Source organism: Enhydra lutris, unplaced genomic scaffold (genome assembly GCF_002288905.1).
Source record: "Enhydra lutris kenyoni isolate GAN:26980312 unplaced genomic scaffold, ASM228890v2 scaffoldscaffold31, whole genome shotgun sequence".
In the NCBI taxonomy this organism is placed as follows: domain Eukaryota; kingdom Metazoa; phylum Chordata; class Mammalia; order Carnivora; family Mustelidae; genus Enhydra; species Enhydra lutris.
The window spans coordinates 20478169-20491045 of NW_019154115.1; positions in this window are offsets into that span (position 1 = coordinate 20478169).

Below are 12877 nucleotides of genomic sequence, written 5' to 3' on the forward strand. Positions count from 1 at the left end.
TATGGATAACTCAGACACACAAATAGAGATCTATTTCCCTCTTTTTATACAAATAATGATGCATTATACGTGGTTTTATGCACCTTGATTTCTCTACTTAAGAATATATCTTGAAGAAGATCCCTGTCTTAATTATAGAACAAATTTCCCTCAAACTCAGTGGTTGGCCACAAGCACATTTCTATCTCTGTTTCTGTGGGTCTGGAGTGTGGGCGCTGCTAAACGAGGTCATCTGCCACGGTCCCTCACAGGCCGTCCTCAAGGTGCTGGTGTGGTTCACAGCCATTTCAAGGCTCCTCCGGCGTCGGATTCCAGGCTCATGAGGTTGTTGGCAAGATTCAGTCATTGGAGCTGGCCACGTGGGCCCTCCAGCGGGGCAGCCCTCTGAGAAGGAAGAGCTTAAGCCAGTTGGAAGTCCCGAGATTTAGAGTCTGATCTCGGAAGCGACGTCCATCACTTTGGCATAATCGAGTTGTTAGGAGAAGGCATTAAGGGTAGCCCCAGCCCAGCCACCGCACTCTTGCACATACGTTCACACACAGGAGGAGGGGATTGCGCAAGCGTGTGACTACCAGGAGGCGGGGCTCATTGGGAGCCATTAAGGCGAGCATGCGCAGTCTGTCCCAACTTCCCATCATATGGGTGGGCCCTTGTCCCTTCAACCAGGGCTCTACTGATGGCTGGACGACCTAATGTCCTTCACCCCCACTGGCTGAGAAGCTCATGTCAGCTGGGGTCTTGTGTATGTGGCGTATGTAGCTGCCAGTCGGCTAATACTGTGCTCTTTTGGGTGTGTGGAGGGTAGAGAAAGTTTTCTCAGTTCTGTCTTAGGCAGGAGTGCACCAGGCGATAAATTGTTGCTAGTTCTTTATGGAACTGTGGGTGCTTCGCACGGATGTTTTGGAGGATTTGGGGGACTCCGACCTAGAGGACTGCAGAAAGTAGTCCTCTACAGACAAGCAGACATGATTGTCTCCCAGAAGAACTATGAAAAGGGCCTGGACCCCGCTGGGTTGGACACATCCTATATACACAATATCCTGGCCTGGACTGATCTTGGGTCAATCTGGATTTCTGTATCGTCCAGCCGTTTACAGAGTGCAAGACCATGGCCTTAGGAGGGGGTAAATTCCACCAAAGGAAAGTTCCCATTGCCAGTCATCCTGGGAGGAAGACCGTCCAGCGGCAGAAATTGGGGACTCAGGATGTGGGCCTTTGGGATGACAGAGAAGTCTCTCTCTCTCTCTCTTTTCTGTTTTAAAAAGGTTGAGTCTGCCCTATGAAGGAAGACATGCTCCATGCAACCGTAGAGATGGGGCCAAGATGGACCCTGTCACATGGAGCAAGCTGGGGCCGGATAGGTAGGTAGCCCCAGCAAATTACCTGGGCACCAGCGTGGGATCTGTTGGCGCTGAGAAAAACCACATGAATCAAGGTTGTGAATATTGCTCTGTTTTTCTCTTCTTCTTTGGCCCCCAAATCTTTTCAGCTCCTGCTAGAAGCCAGACCTGATTTCTAATAAGTATGATGCATTAAGAAAAAGGCCCTAGCCAGGCTTGGAGTTGAGTGGCTAAGACAAGGCCATACTGGGGGTGCAGGGGTGGCAGCCACCTATAGAGGATGGGCGTGTCCCCCGGAGCAGGAGTCCTAGAGGGTGTGGGACGTATTGAGGAGGCTGGAGGGGAAGCTCTGGGGCTGGGATAGCCCAGCACTGAAGATCTCTCCAAAATAGTTCCAGACACTCTGCAGTCACTGAGCTCTTGTGTGGGCCAACAGGGTTCAAAGTAATTGTAATTGCAGTATTTAATTTAATGGGATAAGACAGTATATTTATCATTGTCTGGAGAAGCCTGAATATAGCCATTCTAAGAGCTGTTGTGGTAGAAAAATAATACAAATAATCTAGTGTGTCAACATTTTAACAGAACTTCTCACTTTACAAAGCATTTTTCATGTACCATCTCTAGTCAATCCCCAATAACGTAGCACAGGCGTGAGATTAACTGTTCTTATTTATTACGAGGATAAGCCATATTTATAGGTCAAACATGGTTAAATGTTGACGATGTATATGGTTCAGCCTAATAGTACTATATAAATCGCAACTATAATTATTATCATAAATAACAACAATAATAGGCACTTTTTTTTTTTTAAGTGCCTGGGATATTGCTAAGCTCTTAGCATGTTTTATCTCATTCAGTTCTCTCGAGAACTCTATGAGATGGGTACTATGGTGGTAATAGCAGCATTCCTCTGGGGTCCCCCTTCAGAGCCCTCACATCCATTCCCAGCTGCTGGGAATATTGGCTACTGATGTCTCACAGCTCCCTCCCTCACTGGCAACTGTCCTCGGCCACAGGTTGCTGCCTCCCACCAAGGTGAGGCCCAGCCTCAGAGGGCAGCCCGTGACCGGCTGATGTGGGAAGGAAAAGGCCCGGCCTCCTTGCCTCACTTTGGGACCCTCTGAAGGGCCATCCCAGCTCAGAGCTTCCTGTGGGATCAGCTGAGGTCCCAGAAGGACCCTCAATGGGGGTCAGCTTTCTCCTTCCCAATCCTATCCTCTTGCTTGCTTACAGGTAGGTAAGAGCACTGCCTGAAGAACTTTCTGCAGACACTTCTTCAGCTCAGAGTTTGCTCTCAGGGAACCTAAACCGGGACAGCTGGTGCCAGAAGTGGTCCTAGGAAGGGAAGTGGAAGTGGGAATTGGGAGAGGGGTCAGTTGCCCTCCAGCTGTCAACAAAGAGCCCATCACTGATATAGAAGGAAGGTTAGTGCCTGGCATGCTCTGAGTTCATGATTATTAAAACTCACTGCCAGTGAACTGGGGTGGGATATGGGTGGAGGGAGTCTCAGTGGCTGATGTAGGGTCTCTGGGGATTTAGGCAAGTGGTGAGGAGAAGGACTATGGAAATGAGTGACTGTAGCTGAGCCTGTAGATTGTTCCAAAGAGGGACCGTCTCCAGGTGAAAAATCACCCAGGCACAAGCCTGAGGGCCTCCGGGGCAACATTTAACGAAATCCCTCCCACAACAGAGAACCTGCCTCCACCTCCTTTCTGACTCTCTAATGGACACCAAGAGTCAAATCCCAACCGTGTGGGCCCTGCTAAGGGAGGAGAGGGACTGTTCCCTGAAGGAGCTACCGGAGCTGGCAGATACCTCCAGGCAGGAAGGAGACACAGAACTGAATCCCGAGGGGCCAGATCAAGAGAAGAGGAAAATAAAGCTGGGTAAGAGCAGGTGTTGATATGAAAGTACTCTCCCGTGATGCAGGATTTAACTCCTGGCAAGGAACCCAGGAGACGGTGCTAACACACTTTCAAGATGGATTTTAGAAGCTTAGGAAAAGCGGTGTTCCACATGAAGTAGAGATGTTAGAGGAGGAAGAAGTCAAAAAGCTCAGAGCAGTGGGCAAGCTAGAGTGTAGCTCCCAGGGCCAGGAAGACCCACCGGCCACTGTTCTGGGGGAGGCCCTGGAGAACACTCTTTTTGTCGAGGCAATAAGGAAGAGCTGGTGAGGGGAGCACCAGCCTTTCTGACAGTAGGACATGCTGTTGCAGAACTGGGCTCCCTGATAGCCACAGGGATTATAGGATCCCCAAATAACAGAAGTCAGGTGGTGGTGCCTGACCTTCAGAACCCAAGGTGGGCATTATTAGTGCAGTGAGCAGCAAAATCAGTGTGGCAGTCAGAAGGGCCTGACCCACAGAGGCTTTCGAGACCGTGCTAGAACACAGTGTTCCTAGAGGCAGGAGAGATGGGAGGCCAGCAGTGGGTTGCCTACTTTAGACAAGGAGGAGAAATCATGGATGGATGATCAGGGGACTAAGTCAGCTGCCTCCATTAAAAGGTTATATGATTCCCTGCCCTATTTCTGGACCTGAGCCATTGACTGGAGACCTGCAATATTATGGCAAATGTATTTGGTAGTTTCTCCGCCAGTCCTTTTCAGAAAGAATCCATGGCCATTACTTGCGTAATTGAGCATGAGAAAGGGGGGCCAGCAAGGAATTTGAAGAATTGTTGGCCACAGGGTCCTAATTGACACTGAAATTTGGTGACCCAATACGCCGTTATGCGCCATCCCCCACACCATTGGTGTGAGGGGTTTGGGACCCAGGTAATAACAGAGCCCTGGCCTAGCTGTAGCTCACAGTGAACTCACTGGGGTCTCTGGGGGCACTGTGCTTCTGTCCCTGTGCCCAAGCATATGGCTGAAGTGCACATCCTTGGTAGATGGCAGAGCGCCAATACCGGTTCCTTGACCTATGACCTAAGAGCTGGCATAGTAAGGAAATCCAATGGGAATTCTCTAAAACCGGCCCCTCCCCCTGGCCAGGAAAGCACCTCAGATACCTGACTGTATCCCAGCAGGGTTGGTAAAAATCAGCGCCACTCTCCGGGAAGGAGGAATGCAGAGATGGGGGATTCTGTCATTGTCCCTTTTTAAAGTTCCCAGCCTGGCTGAACATAAGTGACCACAGATCTTACCAGATAGTAGCTCCTACTGTTGCTCTTGTGTGCTAAGTATGCTACCTTTGCTGGAGCCGGTCCGCACGGACTCCAGCACGTGGGGCACGATCGTGATCTCTTTATTGCCTCCTTCCCTGTAAAGGCAAGGAGAAACGAGAGCAGTCCACATCACATGGAGCAGAGAACAGGACACAGGACACGCTGGTGTTCTTGCATCAGGCCCGCGTTAACTCTCTGCCTTCCATCCTGATATCTGAAGGGACCTAGACCATCTGGACCTAGACCATTTTCAGCAGAAAATCACCGAAGTGGACCATAGCAATGATGTCCTGTTAATGAGACCACATGGGCAAGAAGGGGTAAGTATGAAGCATTCACTCTAGAGGGTGGGAAATAAACCCTACCGAGATTTAGGGCCAAGACACGTCAGGGCAGCATAGAGAGGCTCAGGGGCCTGGGGACACCTCCTTCAAAATAATGAATGTAAGGGACAGCTGGTGGGACGTTGCCAGCACAAGAGAGTCTGAGCTGGCATGAAACTGTCCCCCACAGCTGCAGCTGATGTCACAGGCAGGTGGAGGGGAAGAGACCTCGGAAACTAGAGATGTCTTCTCTATCTCATTTTACAGATGAGGCAACTAGGTCTCAGAGAGGTTAAATAAATTGCCCCCAAACACAGAGCTGGCAAGTGGTGGATCTTGGATTAAAATCTAACTCTGACTTCAAAGCCTACATTCTTTAATTTGTTGTACAGCTAAGGAGCCTGGGAACAGAGAGCTCAGGTGGCCTCTTGTTACATATTGGGGTCCCAGGGAAGCAGGCTCAGAGACAGATCGGCATGCAAGAAGGTCACTGGGAAGTGACCTTCAGAAGCAGCACCCCCAAGGATTAGGGGGCAGTGAAGAAGGCAGGGCTGGGCGGAGAGGGAGGTTGGACAGTGATGCACCAGTATACAGGCCTCAGACAATCCCACAGGTTGCTCAAGAGCTGGGGCAGCTCTGCAGAGGTGTCCTCTGCTGATGAGAGGGGACAGAGCCTTTATATTCCAGTGTGGAGGCAGGCTCCGGGCTGCCCCAGCAAAAGGAGGTTCACCTTCAGAGAGGTGGTCCGTTACAGCCTCCCGGGGACTCAGCTGAGCACTGTCAGGCTCTAACACGGCCGCGGGGGAACACCACTTCAGCCCTAGAGGAGCATAGGGTGCCTGAGTGGCTCAGTCTCTTAAGCGTCTGCCTTTGGCTCTGGTCATGATCTCAGGGTCCTGGAATCGAGTCCCGCATCGGGCTTCCTGCACACTGAGGAGTCTGCTTCTCCCTTTCCCTCTGCCTCTCCTGCTGCTTGTGCTACCTCTCCCTCTCTCTGTCAAGTAAATAAAGAAATTTTGAAAAAAAAAAATAAACAAATGCACCACAGCATCCACGACACTTCTCTGCCCTCCCTCCCCATAGCACCTGGGCGAGAACACAAAGGTAAGGGCACTGACTCCAAACCTAACAAGGTTAGCCCTGCTTTTCCAGCGCTATCTCAGAGTGCACGACCAAGACCAGGGGCTCCTGCTGGGGGCTATTGATTGGAAAGTATAGTAACTCCCTCAAACTTCATTGAATCAGGAGGGGGTATTGTTAAATAAGAACTTCATTGACATCCAAGAAGAGAGAAGACATCATTCATTCAAAAGTGTGTACTGAGCGCTTACCAAAGCCCAAGCTCTACTGTAAGTTCTGGAGAAACCAGAAGAAAGTCAGTGAAACTGCCCTGTGCAGCTTCCTTTCTATGGGACAGGACAACGGGGAAGCCCTGGTCCTCCAGGGCACCAAGCAGACTGGCCTTCTTGAGAGGAGGAGAATACTCTGTTGTCCTATCATGAAGAGCCTACAGGAAAGGAACGCTCCGTTAATTTCTTACCTGATTATCCGCCATATATAAGTAAATGACGAATGAAGGACTGGAAACAGTTACTACCTCTGGGCTGGGGGCAGGGGTGGTAAGATGATGGATGGAGAGGTAAAGGGGAACTTGAACTTGAGCTTTGTGCTCTCTTTCCCCCACTTCCACCACTTCCTTCTTTGCTGTGGTGCCCAGGGGACAGCTGCTGCCATGTGCAGGGCTGTGGCTGAGACAGCCCCAGCTCTCACCAAACCCCTGGCTTGGGGTCTGGAGCAGCCGTGGCAATGTCCCTGCCCTGTCTCCTCTGTTCTTTCAGCCCAGAGACTCCTCTTGGCTGTCCACCGAGAAGGGAAAAGGAGGTACTTGAAGGTTCCATTCAGTGGGGCACATGTTGGGGAGTTGGGGGGTAGGGAGTAAAAGTCATTTCACAGACTTTAATTTTTTATTCTGTATAGTTCTGCATGACTCGAATGTTTCCTAGCAGGTGATTTGTAAATTGTATGTGAGCTGTTGCTGTTTCTTTATTTTCTCTTTTCTTCCCCCCTCCCCCACCCCCCCTTCCCTGCCCACATGGCGGAAAGAAGACACTGGCTGGCAAACCAGGCCTGGCTGGAGACTTCTCCAGTAAAGACTTCTAGGCCAGCACCTGCCTTTGGCCAAGTTGCTGAGGTTGAAAGTGGTAAGAGTGCCTGCAGGAACTGAGGCCTCTCTTCCTGGGTTCTCCTTTTGTGGCTACGTCCCCTCCCCTCTTTTACTGCAACCTGTTCTATTGAATGGTTCTGGTTCTGGTTGTGGGTCATTCTGGTAAGCCTGGAGTTTTCTCCAGATGGGCTTTCTATGCCTTGGGGCCTTTTGTGCCTTACGCTGGGCCTTCTTGCTCAAGGCGAGAGCTCTGTGTCCTGAGAAAAGAAAACCCAGCAGCAGCTGGTGATGGCACACTCTCCCTAGAAATGACCTATGAGTCCCTGGGGGACAGCCCCTGGAGTCACGTTGGAGGGTCTACGGCAAGGAACCATGAACTGCTTCCACTCAGCAGCCGATGCCCGCTTTTCTGGTGATGGCACAATTTTGCCTTAGCAGTTGACCCCTTTCATTTGACTAAGTTTGGGTTGGGACTGCCCATCAGAGACCCCACCTCCACTGGCCAGAAGATGAGCCATGTCACCCCAGTGATGCCACCAGATGATTCTCCTAGGAAGTTAAATCTTGAGCAAATGACACAGACACCAAAAGTGTCTGGGGGCTGATTTATCCTAGTTCTAGAGACTTCCCTCTGGGGTCTGTTCCCCAGATTCCTGGAACTGTCCTCCTGCCACTTCTGGAGCCTGGGGCTGCTGCAGCTTTTCCTTTAGGTCTCTGTTGCCTCACATCTTCTGGTGAAGTGCTTGCTGAGGAAAATACCCAGAATCCATTTCTGTTGTTTACCACCTAGAACCCCTAACCATGCCTCCCAGGTCTCTCAAGCCCCCTCTTCTCCCCAGTGGCTCAGGCTTTTTGGTTTGTGTGTATGGGTGGTCTTGCTAACTCTGGTTGTGGGGATTTTTTTTCTTGTTTTTTTGTTTGTTTGTTTGTTTGTTTGTTTTTCTGTGGGTGTGGCATGGGCAGCGGCTGAGCTGGCCATAATAGGGTCACCTGGATTCACATCCTAGTCCCTGAGCCATGCCATTGAGCTGGGACTGCGCAGCCATGGAAGGACGACTGTGGCAGATACAGGCAGAGCCCGAAACCACAGGCTGAGCACACCGCATCTTCTAGAAGCACCAGTTTGAAGATTTTATGGGGGTGGGGGAGACAGGGTTTTAAAAAAAATTTTTAAATTAAATACATATATATTTTGGCGCAGACTGTAGGAATCTGCAGGAATTTTTATGAGAACACAAATGTGTTCTAAGAAATTTCCTACTGGCAGACAGCCAATTTCATATGCATATCTAAACCTCTTGGCAGTGCACATTCCTCTCTACAACTATAAAAGAGTTCTTTGGTAGAAATTTAGAGAAACACAGACCAATGGTGTTGGGAGCTTGGATTAAACCCTACAGGCTGTTCTAATCCAGGTCCCCTTTGCTGTCTGCCCCCGGATTCCTTTCAGGCTTGGGCTACAAGTGGGGACCTCTCAGAGTCCTGTTATCCTGACATCTTTTCACAGACCCTAATTACTGTTCCTTGTTAAAAATGGGCAACCTTGTTAAAAATCACTCACCAAAGAAAGACAGAGCCCCTCCTTCCATGAGTAAATTCAGGAAGCTTAAAATCAGTGTGGTGGGTCTTATGATGGAAGAGAAGGAAGTCAGTAAATAAAATCCAAATCTCTCTTTTGTTGTGCCCAAGATTCTAAATATATAGATTCCTGTTATCATCTGGACATTTTCTACATTCAATCATTACAACCACAAGGCAAAGATGGAATTATTCCCATGGTATGGATGAAGATACTGGGGCTCACCGGGGCTGAGTCAGTAACCCAAGGTCACATGGTTAATTAGGCCATTTTTCTTAAATATCATTCCTGCTCCATCTCCCCTTTCTAGAGTGTACTCATGGCCTGAATGGGGAACACAGTAAAGCCACAAAACTCCAGTCTGAATAGGCTCATTGTCTGCTGACTCCCTCCTAATGGGAGGCCTCTGCTTACCAAGAGGACCCTGGCCACCTGGGGCTGGGTGAGAGGCCCAGAGAGAAGGGGGTCTGAAGATCATTTCCCCCAGGGACCCTGTACCATAGAGGTTAAGATCACGGCCTTGCAGGACAAGCAGGGATGGATTTGAGATTCCACTCTCTTACTAACTATATAGATAAGAGGAATGGAACAGGGGGCACAGAGGGAGGGAATCAGCCCCCATCAGCCACAGACCCCCAGAGGCCGCAGTTGGGTTCAAAGCGAGCTCTGTTCCTGGTGTCTCTGCAAAGAGAGATGGCAGCTGTTGCACCTCCCACAACATCTGACTGGGGAGCTGGTGACAAGGACTGTGGCTGGGCGTGGCAGCTTGCCTTGGCCAAACCCACTCCCTGGTCACTCACTCTCGTGACTTCATCCTGATCCAAAGGGTCTGGGCTGCAGGTGCTCCTGCCTCTCCCCCTGATGCCTCTGGCTTGGGACTGGACTGCAGGACACCTTACTTGTCTTTTGGGTTGGAGTCCATGGTAGTGACTGCTTGTTGCCAAGGTCCCTTTAGTGGTGAGAGTGTTGTCTCTTGCTGTCAGCTTTCTCAGCAGCAGGGGCTGATAACACCGGGCTGAGGCCACTGGGGCACATGTCCCTTATAGCCAGACCCTGACTACTTTGACTCTAAACATGGAGGATCTGGGATCATGGTACCCTCCACATGAAGCATCTGGAGTTGGTTACTCTACTGCCAAGTTTAAATAAAATTTTTGTTGTTGTTGTTTAGAGAGAGCATGCAAGCTGGGCGGGGGGGTATAGGGGGAGAGGGAGAATATCTCAAGCAGACTCTCCACTGAGCAAGGAGCCCGGGGCAGGGCTCAATCTCAGAACCCTGAGATCATGACCTGAGCCGAAGTCAAAGAGTCAGATGCTTAACAGACTGAGCCAGCCACCCAGGTGCCCTTGCCAAGTTTAACATTTTTTAAAGACTTCCTTTTCATCATATGTTTATTTTATTTATTTTTAGTTTTTAAAGATTTTATTTATTCGACAGAGAGAGACACAGAGAGAGAGGGAACACAAGCAGAGGGAGTGGAAGAGGGAGAAGCAAGCTCCCCACTGACCAGAGAGCCCGCTGATGCGGGACTCGATCCCAGGACCCCAGGATCATGACCTGAGCTGAAGGCAGATGCTTAACAACTGAGCCACCCAGGTGCCCTATATGTTTCTTTTAAGGAAGCAAACCCCATTGTGTGCTGTAACACCGACCACTTTATGCTGTGCAGAGGATCCCACCAAGGAATATCAGGCCCAGGGGGATTCACTGGAGTTTCTGGTGCTGGTGGGCAGGGGCTCTGCCTTAGATGTACAGAAGCTCCAGCTTGGAGAGACCCTGAATGATGGTCTAGTTCAGCCTAGAGAAGGAAAAGAGCTTATCCTAGACTGTGTGGCCGGCAGGTCCTGAGCTGACAGACGCCCCATGGAGGGAGGAGCTGTGTCCCTGCTTCTCACGGCTGCATGTTTGCACCCAGCGCAAGGCTGGATCTCAAAAATTTGTGATGAATGAATGGATGAAGGAATGAACAGACGAGCCAGGCCCTGGGGACTGTTCTCCTGACTCTCCGTGAAGGCCTTGACCTGGCCTTACCTCTCAAAGAGCCCCTTTGACTGGGGATTGAGGCCAAACTAATGGCCCAGGTGGCAGCTGAACCACCCACCAGTTTCAGCTGGGCATTCCCATCCTCGAACAAGTAACCTTGGTGAAGGGGAGGCACAGAGGAAGTCGCCCAGTGAATGGATTTGTCCAATGGCTGCATTTTCTCTGCTTGGAGAGCATGGAGGGAGTTGTCCTCACCTGGATCTCCCTGAAGCAGACCTCAGATAAGGGCCTGGTGGTAATTATGGCTGCCGTGCACTTCGACTTTAAAATGGTGATCACTCACTGGGAGTCCCATAGCTTCCCCATAGTCTCAAGGCTGGTATTTTTAACCTTATTTTTGAGTGGAATCTGCGATCCAGAGAGGGCTAGGGTGACCTTAGGATCACACAGCTGAAAGTGCCAGCCCGGGGGCTTTCTTGTGTTCTTCTTGAGCTCACACGAGCTGTCCTCCGGGGCTGGTCTTTTGTGAATGATGATGTAGCAAACAGAGACCAGATGCCACAGTGAATTACATGGTGACACCTGATGGGGAATAATCCACTACCTTTAAAAACATTTTTTTCTGACCTTAGGGGAAGCATTCATTTTTCCATCCGTTCATTTATTCATGCATCCATCCACGGAAGAACATCTTCGGAGGCATCAAATACGTGTGGAGTGCAGTGAGGACGGTGGGGGCTAAAGAGAGGAGCCAGCAAAGGCTCTCGCCCTTCACAAACAGACTCCAGCAACTCCCAGTTGTGTGGAGGGTCATGTGTGCAAGGGTTGTGTGCATGGGAGTGGGGGGTGTGCCCAAAGATCTGAATCCCTCCCGCCACATTCCCTGTCCTGTCTCCCTAGTTGCAGGAACTCTGTAATCACATCCAGCCTGGGACTTAACCAAACACAGCATTCCACCCCCATCTGCAAGCTCTTTGTTTGATCTTCCCCCTGGAGACACAGGTCATGAGGAAGAGAAAGGGGATTTTGGGGGGGGGGGCGAGGGAGTGACCGCAGGGAGCGTGTGTGAAGCTTCCTGGGGATCTTCTTTTAATTCAGGAACTGAAAACAAGATGCCCATTCCCAAAGCCTCCTGAGTGACTGCCACCATGCCTTAAAGGAGCTCAGTTCCAGGACTCCAGAGCAGTGGCTGCCTTGGAGGTTCAAAGTACAACCCGCTCCTGTTTACAGAGCCCAGAAAGGGACACTAAGTTCTCTGATGTCACCCAGCACAAAGGAGCCACTTTGCCCAAGGCAGATTCTCGGGGAGCATGATTTCAGAAGCCCAGGAGGAGACTTCCATTTTGGAGCCTTTCCCCACCAGTTTCTGAGGAACCTGAACTGCCTTGCATGGGAGCCTGCCTCGTGCCTCATCACCATCAGAGATCAGCCTCACCAGCAGATGCGATGAGGGAGGGAGGGGGTGTAGTAACGGAGGTTCATTTATACTAGGGCGTGGATGACTGATATCATGGTGTTCTGACACCAAGAGGTTGAGACAGAGAGGCAAGGGAGAATAGATCAGAAGGGCACCGGACCCGCCGGGTCAAGGTGACTGGGGCTCAGTCTGGAAGGAGGAGGGCACAGGGCTGGGAGGCCCAAGGCACCGAAGAGAAAGGTGACAGCTGCTTTGTAGGCCCTGAGTCCTGTGCCTGATTTCCTCCTTCCCTTGGGAAGCTGTGAGCTCTCCAAAGTGTCAAATCACTCTTCCAGGCAAATCCTGTGACCTTCCAGTAAGAATGTGTTTTAGATTTATTTTCAAACGGCCTCTGAAGGTATCAGTAGGGTCCTTCGCTTCGGCTACCTGGGTTTGGTGCGTGCCTCCAGCCTTCACACCCGGTGGTACATCCTTCCTCCTGCTCTGTGGGAAATGAGGTATTTCTTAGGGCGAGGCTTCTGTTTTGTCGTGTTCTGTTTTTTAATAATTTAAGCTCCCTGCTTTATGTGTCTAATCTCTTCATATTTTCCATGCGAAAATAGTTCTACCGGTGTTTTACGTTCTCCGAGTGTGTTGTAATTGTTGTTTATAATTTAAATTTAACTTAATCTTTTTCTTTAGTGTTTTTAATTACTTAAGAAATACATACTCGTTGTAAAGGATTCAAAAAATAGGAAAACGTATAAAGCAAAAAGTAAACATCATTTTATCACTTTGTCCTGCTAGAGGTAGCCACTATGAGCACTTTGGTGTGTTTCCTGGGTTTTTTTGGTTTTGGGCTTTTTTTTCTTTTTTCTTTCTTTTTCTTTTTTTTTTTTTTTTTTTTTTTTTTTTTT